Genomic DNA, 9,123 nt, shown 5'->3' with positions numbered 1-9,123 from the left:
TAATGGCTCCGTTTGTATAATGACTTTTTTATGCCACATTTCACTGGTAGAGATAGGAGGTGGCTAGTGGCTTAAGGGCCTTAACACCCCATAAAGTCTCAGTGGTTGAAAATCTTTGCAAAAATATTTGTATGTTTATATTTATTGTATACACACACACACACACACACACACACACACACATATGGTCAGTACAATACATTTAAAAGAAAACCTCTCCATCTTTCTCTCCTCTGGTCAATCTGTCAGGTTGCCTGCTCATGTCAGGCTGACGCGTGGCAGCAAACTTGTGAATGACTGATCACCATCTGAGGTGCGTAAAGGAGGAGGTGCTGCCAAGGCAGTCTCCTCTGTGGCAAAGGCAGTAGTCATGCATGTCAATCAAATCTCCCCGTGACCTTGTGTCAAATCAAACAGCTCCACAGCTGTAACACTAAGAACCTTCAGTTCTTTCTTTGACCATAGTGGTTAGAAAAGAGCTTTTGTTCTTGTTGTTTTCTTACAGTAGATTAAAGCTAGAGCCATTTAACTGTTACTCTCAAGTCATATATTTTACATAATACAAAAGTAAAGCTTTTCATTCATAATAAACACATTTTTCTGTATTTATTTAGCAGTATATTTAAAATAAAAATCTTACATGTTCAAACACGTTAGAGATCATTACTATAAATATTTATATTCCCTGTTACTCGAAATGTGTGGTTATAATGTTTTAGGTGGCCTCATGTTTTTAATGTACTGTAGGTGGAAAATGACACTGAAAGCATGAATATATCTTTAAAGACAGACTTTAGGTTCATCAGTGTCTGATCTGTTGCTGGATAAGTCCTGATGTGCTAGACGTATCTGTCACACATAAATTTTGGAAGAACACCAACTTTAAAACAAACAAACAAAAAAAAAACCCTTTAATTCTGACACTCATGGTGCTCTTTCGCCTTTGTAGTCTCTGGTTGATCAGCACACTAACCCACACTCATGACAGGCACAGACTAGACTGAAGCACTTTGTTCTTTATTTGATTTAAGAAGCCAACAAAGTGAAAGCTTAAGGTCAGCTGCCTCTTTCACTTCACATGCTTGCGTCATCAGACACAAGCCGACAAGACAACATGAATCTCTTGACTCGTATATGTTTATATGTATATATATAGTATAAACATATGACTGTATATATGAATTTTAATGCACATGAACTACAACAACTACTTAATGATGCCAGAATTATCTTTAATTCAAGTCATAATCACATTTTACAGTTATGCAACATTTTTAAATATCTAAATTTTATGTTATTGACATAGGGCAAGTATGCCTTATGCACCAAGCATACTTATTGTTTTGCAAAACGATAAAAATAAAAATAAATCTTCTTGGCAACAATACTGATAAGAGGTAATAGAGAATAATATGAAATAGATATTAATTAAGTTGTAGTCAAAAAAAGAAAAAGAAAGAGGCCTTTTTAAATACCTACACAGAGTAGTACTCAGTGAGAGAAGACTGATAAAGTCGACTTTATCCCAGGTCAAAAGACTCAGGGAGATTGGCAAAGGGATTAGATGACATGGCTTGATTGATGTAATCTGCTGTGATGGATGTAAAGGGAAGTTCGTTTAGTGCAGTAGCAAGAGCGCTGGAAAGATGGAGAAGGGCCAGCTTTTTCAAATAACCAACAAAGAGAGGAATAGCACAAAAAGACCCCCCAAAGCCACCTCTGAGGTGAAGTTAGCGAGTCAAATGGGAGACATTTCAAGAACCTGATATTGTTATCATATGATATTTGTGCCAAAGCGTTGAAGCGCTACAGTAGGCATCACTGTGTTTCTATTTATTGTTCCAGGAGTCTGGAATCGGTGTCCTAGGATAGAATTTTAAATCGATTGAGGAAAATTTGTGCTGTTATTAGGGTTTTCAATCTGTTGCAAAGAAACATTATTAAAGGCATAGTAGGTCTCCAAATAGTAGAGTAGTTCATGAAAATGGAAAAATATGTACATATTTAACAAAATACTTTTCTTTTGTTTAATTTTAAGGTATTATCCGAAAACTCAAGAATTGTGTTCTATTCAGATTATACTATTTAATGATAGTTTTATTTCTGTAATGTGATTTGTCAGAGTTCCATGGACGTTGAACGATAGCATTTGGGGCGACCGTGGCTCAGGGGATCGGGAAGCTCATCTCTAACCGAAAGGTTGCCGGTTCAATCCCCCTGCTCTCTTTGGCCTGGTTGTTGTGTCCTTGGGCAAGACACTTTACCCTACTGCCTACTGGTGTTGGCCAGAGGGGCTAATGGTGCGATATGGCAGCCTCGCTTCTGTCAGTCTGCCCCAGGGCAGCTGTGGCTACAACTGTAGCTGCCTCCACCAGTGTGTGAACGTGAGAGTGAATGAATAGTGGAATTGTAAAGCGCTTTGGGTGCCTAGAAAAGCTCTATATAAATGCAATCCATTATTATTTTTCCTTTTTGTGACTAAGAATTTCATGCTATAAAGATTTCTACATGTTTTATTTAGCATTTTTTAAAATAAATTATGTAATATTTAGAAACTGCAACTAGTTTCTTTTGCAATATGAAGTTTTTATTAGTACACACACAAATATGGGACTTTACAGGATAGCTTGAATCTTTGGGGTTTTTTTTTTTGTCATTTTCTTCATATTTCAGCCATCCAGTACTCAGTCATGTATCTGTTACAAATTACAGATCGTGATTCATTTTGGTGGTAAGAAAAGTCAGTGAACATTTCAGGCTTTTATCTTTAATGATTTTGGAGATATTCATGTTCAAACACTGCCTCTGATTTCAATGTGCAAAACAGATGGCCTAAAAGAGGGCAGACCAAAAATATGAAAAGTATTTTATATATCACGCTAAAAGCAGAAATAATTATATATGTTCAAACGTTGTATCATAAACTTTTTATGCAAATGGGAGACAGTAGACTTAACATGGAATGACCCATGGGTGACTGACAGGAAATTAGCATGTTGCACAAGCTGCCAGACAAGCACTGCTTTAAGATCAGCTGTGATACATGCATTACTATAAATATGCAGATAACGTTAGTGAGTAAATTATGTGATTTATTACCATAACAGTTTTTACACCTAAGTTCTCTCTTTCTAATTGCACCTTAGCCAACATGACTTTAAGAAATTATTGTGTAAGTGTGAAGAAACTTCACATAATCACTCCTTTAGCACATCAGCAAGAACACGTTTGAGGGTTTAGAAAGGACGTGAACTGCTACCATGTCTGGTTTAATTACACAGGTAATTTAATCCAGAATTTTCAGACGATCATCTCTGACAAATCAGTCTTCTGAATGAATCAGTTTTTTTGCCAACACACCACCTTAATTTTAATAGATAGTTGTGTCAAACACTGCTCAAGTTATTTAATTTAGATGTATTTTTAAAATGTATTACTATAATTTAATATACTTTTTTAATTTAAAATGTAGGAATGTGTTTATGAGTTCACTGAAATCTTGTTTTTTATAGATATGTAGTCCTGACATGACATCAGCTACAAATGTATGATTTTACATACTAAAATGCATCACTGGTAGTTAGACGGAATATAAAATATTTAAGATATGCTTAATGTTAAAAAGAATTCCAGCAATAATAGTGATGGGAAACATTTTTCTGCAGAGTAAATTATTTTACTTCAAGTAAAATTTAACAATAACACACAGTTCATGTATATTAATATGTCTTCATAATGTTTTTATTGCCACTTTTGCCTAAAGGATTAGTCCTAAAATATATTTCCACAAATGTTCATTGTAACTAATCATAAATATTTTTATTGATAAATATAAATCACAACCTCTTTATTTGTATTTTATTATTCTTTAGGGAGGAAAAAGTGCAGTCAGGTGATGGCGTCCATGCAGAGCCATCCATGCCTACATGAAATAATGAAATCATGAAACTGTATATTTTAGTGTGGTCCAGTTTGTGTAAACAGTGGAGAAACTCCACTAACTGGGTCAACAGCTTTTGCTTATGCTAAGATGGTTGCGACAACAAGCACTGGACCAGTACAAGTACAATACTATACCAAGACTGAAGAGCATGTCACAATAGCAAAGCTGTAAAATGACACAAATAAGTATACCATATTTACTACAATGTGTCTTACATGGCATCCTTTATATATTCAAAACTGAGACCATTTCAGTGATACTTTCATTTTCTTCTTTTTTTTCAGATGAAACTTTCTGAAAAGGAAAATCAGACTTGAACTCACTTCATGACATCTCAGATTAAGCTGATGTGCTTGACAAGCCTTGACTTGTGCTCTGTTCGGTATGCTTAACAGCACCGTTATTCATGGATTAATACATGAACACCTTTCAAACTCAGCCTTACAGCCTTGAGTCATTGCAACTGAATGATGTCTTCACGAATTTGCAAGGAGCCCTCTAGCTTACTGAGAAATTGTCATGTTCAAACAAAGGACAGCAGAATTTTAAAACTAGTATAGCAACTACAATTCACAACTTATTGCATATATATATCTCCAATATATATACACCTAACTGTATAAACAAGCTCAGTGGAAGGGTGCTGCAGAATATTGCGCTTTCTCCATTTGTGAGCTGTGGCTCTGCAGTAAAATTGCATTATGAACACAAAATGCTGATATTTTCTCCTCATACATTCTTAAGATCTCAGTGAAATAGACTGGTATGCAATAAATTGCCTCTGCGTTACGAACAAGCCTTCCCCTTCACACACACATACACAATGTAATACAATGCCTTGGTAATATTATATGACTAAAGAAACTCTCTTTGGGAAAATAACTGGATTTTACCCCCAATATAATGTCTCTGAGGGGCATAGGGAAAGATTAATGTGGTAAATATGAAAGACTATTTTTAGGTCTCTTGGACTGCTTAGCATTGAGTCAGTCTGGTTGCTGTTCCAAAAACTGTGGCAAGCTAACATTAAATCTGAAACAGTTCTAAGTCTGAGAATCATACATCTCTATTTATATCCCTGTTAACTATGGTGTCTCGTTTATTTTCGCCCAGATTTTCTCATTTGTTTTTACTGAGCTTCAAAGCTTCAAACTGTGAATTTTCGCTTCAGTGTTGTTTAGTGAAAGAATGGATGTAAAGAGCTGCAAAAAAAATCTGCAGATTGTTTCAACTGGCAAGCTTTCTTTGAAGGAGATTCCATTGCCTGCAAGAAGATAGGATCAGATCAGCAAAGATTATCAAGCCACAGTACTTTACAACATCTTCTGGGGGACTGTGATTTAGCTTTGGGCTACAGGAACCTCAGTGATATCTGAAAGTCTTTTCTAGCCACATACTGCAGAAGATGAACACACAGATATGAGTTAATATAATTCAGATGTCGGTCAAATGTGCAAGATAAGCAGGGTTACCTGTACTCTGAGAAAAATCCTGGGACAGCATTACGTTATATGAAATATTCGAATGAGTTATATTGTTTATAGGTAAACTATGTTTTTGCCAAGTTTTATTTATAAAGTACTAATCAAGTGCCCGCTGCTACAAGCATGTCAGCATCTGTGAAGTCACAGTGCCGTGACATTTACCCTGGTTCAGGTGTGATTTCTCTAAAGAATCTTCACATTTTTGAATAAATATATGCAGATATTTATCCACACATAGCTTTATAAGTAAATTATTTTTCTTTTTATATTTTTTTATTTATCATACATTGTATGTCTTTTATTGTATTTACGTTCTTATATGCATTTAGCTCTGTTTAATCAGTTGTCTTGCACTTTAGCATTGGCAGATTGTCAGCACGTTTCTATATTTATTGCAGATTATATCAAACTCATTAATTAAAACCTTGACCCCAATCTTATCTTTAACAAAAATGCACATGTGATATACCCACAACCTTTATGAACTGCTAAATTTAATAAAATTGCTTCTTATTCACACAATGACATCTTGATAATATTCTTTAAATAAACTTTTAAAACTTTTTTTTAATTTTACTTTATAATCTTAAACAAGTATGTTTTTTCCAAGGTAAGTCACAGTAAAGTTCTCACACATGCATCCCCCCACTGTAATCACATGAAGTCCTGTTTAGCAAGAAGGGCCAAAACTGTACAGCTTTGTGGAGATGCACATGCATTTCTGTGCAAACTACACAAAGTGCTTTACAGGTAACCATCAGCTGATGCACACAGCTTCCCAATTGTGTTAAGCAATCTAACACAGTTGGCTTTGACAATTTTCCTAAAGAATAACTCGCTGGTCACCTCGCCTCACTGGTGGGGAAGGAACCAGAGCTAGTGCAAGATGAGCGCTATCCACTCGATATAGCTGGGTTATATCTAGTAGGTAGACCTACTTCAAGTATAGCAAGGATTTTGGATTCCTGGAGAAGGGCTGGAGTAGCCCACAGTGAGAGGCACCAAGCAAGTATGGGGATACTTACAAGTCCCCCACTAAGCATCAGAATTATGTTGAGCGAGAGGGTCGCTTCTTGTCATTTTGAGTCACATGGGGTAAGATTATGACTGTTGTCTGTGAATATGAAACAAAACAGCAGTTCTTAGAGTCTTTAGATGGGGTCTTGGAAGGGGTTCCAACTTCAATGCTCATGTGAGAAACTGGCTGCCTGATCTAAACCACAGTGGTGTTTTGTTATTGGACTTTGTGCTTGTGGTGAACTGGTTATAACAAACCATGTTCAAAGATATATGGCTCATAACTGTTTTCACCAGGTTCTTATAAACCAAAGTGATATCTGTGTCTGAGTCCTCAGCACAAATACAAACACTTTTTCAATGTGTGCTGGACTCCGCCAGGGTTCCCTGTCATCAGTCCTGTTTTTTGATTTTCATGGACAGGATTTCAAGGCATAACCATGGTGAAGATGTCCGCTTTGGGAACCTCCAAATGACATCTGTGCTTTTTGCAGGTGATGTGGTGCTGTTGGCTTTATCAGAGTGTGACCTTCAGCATGCAGCCAAGTGTGAAATGGCTTGGATAAGAGTCAGCACATCCATTCTCCACCATTCCACCGTTCTCTGCTGGAGAATGGTGGAATGCTCCCTCTGGATTGGGGGAAACAGTATCTTGAGATCTTATTAATCAGTAATGGGAATCTGTACCGTGAGTTGAACTCGCAGATTGGTGCAGGATCAGCAGTAATGCGTTGTAACCGTGTGTTGTGGTGAAGAGAGAGAGGTGAGCTATAATATAAAGCTTTCAGTTTACCAGTCTATGTTCCAACCCAGAAATTTGGGTAATTGCCGAAAGGGAAAGGTTGTGAATTCAAGCGGCCTAGATAAGCTTCCTCCATAGGGTCGCTGAGCTCAGGCTTCGAGCTAAGGTGAGGAGCTCAGGCATCTGAAGAGAGTACAGCAGCTGTCTCTGTGCATGGAAAGGAACTAAACGGGAGGTTTCCTATGGAGGTGTTCTGGGTATGCTCAAGTGGCAGATGACCAGAAACGTTTGGGTTATTGCTGCCTTGTAATTATATATAGCATACAGTTGTAAAACTTGAAAATATAAATGAGTCATAGATACTAAACAATAAAGCTTTTCTTTACTGATATAACATTATTAATAGAGTGTATGGTTTATTTGAAAGCTTTATCTTCTGACACCATTGAGAAAGAGGGTGAATGGTACATGGAAAGACAACTAACATATCAGTCCACATAAGCATTCAGAAAGCATCCCCGTCTAAAGTCAAATAGAAGAATATATGAAGTGAAGCGCTGCCTTAAGAAGAGCTGCCTCTTTCATGCAACTTAATAAATATCAATATAGAAAACAGTGGCAACACCTGCCAACCCGTTCCTTACATTGAGACACCATGCTTTAAGTCTTTATAGTGAGCAAATGCAAGTGGAAGGTAGTGGCTTGAAATTCACATAGTAAAAGACAGATGATGCACTATTGATTTGGGCCTCCAGTTGCTTTTCTCTGATCTTCTCAAAACTGAGAAGAATATGTTTGGCAGGTGTGCTGATTTTAACCTAGGGCCTGTAGCTCACTTCAACATAGCAAAGAAAATGTTCTAGTTCAACTATAGATAGATCTGATAGAATCTGATAGAGCGTAGCTAGAGAGGAGATGCAGAGCAGGTTCCAGGTTGCTTTTAATCCACATTGTATGAGCTTCTGTGGTTTAATTTCTTATGAGACCTCGGGAATTTGCTAATGTTTGAGAATAGCACCCACCCTTTTATTTTACCTCCCAGTGTTACATTGTCTTTGTTGCTTGTGTGTGACAAAACCTCCCCTAACGTATCCACATTAGAATCTCTTATTAACATATGTACTGTATGTACCCTAAAATGAATATTTTGGTAATCTTGGGGTATGTACGTAAACAGTTAGAGCTCTTTTTTGTTAAGCCGAGTGTTCTGTGAGTTTGGGGACTCTTTATATTCATTGCAAGTGTGTTGTTTTAATGTATTTTTATCCAGCATGAAAACTTGCCTGCAGGGATAAATAAAGTTTATTGGATTGAATTAAATTGAATTGAAATGGCCCTGCAATGGCTAGAGAACCTTCAATGAGTCAAAGCCACCCTAATTTGACACACCGCACAGACAAATCTTTATTAAATAAAAAAAAAAGTGATGGAGTTGGTGTGTTATGTTGTGCTGTAAGAAAACAATATTGCTTATTTCTAAAAGTTGGCAAGCTTTGTTTAAAGTTTGGTTAAAAACATCTTCATAGTCCTTGGTCCTTTTGTTCTTCAGATGCAATTTTATTACATTTCTATTTCTTTATGTGTTAGACTTTTTTGAAACACTGTGTCTGCTTGTTGAAGCCTACCCTCTAGCCACCGTCTACTTTATATACCTTTACTTGTGCAACTCTTTTTGCGCACCTTTTACTGATGAAAGTTTTGTATAAATTGAATTATAAGAATAGCTAACCACATTCATGATCTGATCTTGGATTGCTAAGGGCTTTCAAATTTTTAACCTGAATCTGTTCTTTAAAGATACTTTACCTGGCTTACAAACGCATATTTTAATTTAAACATCTTCTTAGAGTCACTTTTCAATAAAGAGAATTTGAAATACATGTTTTCAATTTTTAAACGTCGCTTCTTACCTTCTTTATCAAGTAGGCTACTGTGGC

At 36.5% G+C, this 9,123-nt stretch overlaps 1 protein-coding gene across 1 annotated transcript in view; it reads left to right on the top strand.

Moving 5' to 3' along the window:
* The first annotated feature begins 277 nt into the window (after positions 1 to 277).
* The window catches only part of cdh22 (cadherin 22), a 184,452-nt gene continuing 175,606 nt past the window's right edge, over positions 278 to 9,123 (top strand). Inside the window, exon 1 of the mRNA XM_087840993.1 lies at positions 278 to 313. The gene's annotated coding sequence lies outside the window, so the exon portion shown is untranslated. The remainder of the gene's footprint in view (positions 314 to 9,123) is intronic.

The sequence above is a fragment of the Neolamprologus brichardi genome, chromosome 5 (genome assembly GCF_056152115.1).
Source record: "Neolamprologus brichardi isolate AB-2024 chromosome 5, ASM5615211v1, whole genome shotgun sequence".
Taxonomy (NCBI): domain Eukaryota; kingdom Metazoa; phylum Chordata; class Actinopteri; order Cichliformes; family Cichlidae; genus Neolamprologus; species Neolamprologus brichardi.
The sequence above is the reverse complement of the archived record's forward strand: the minus strand, read 5'-3'. Positions and strand labels throughout refer to the sequence as shown.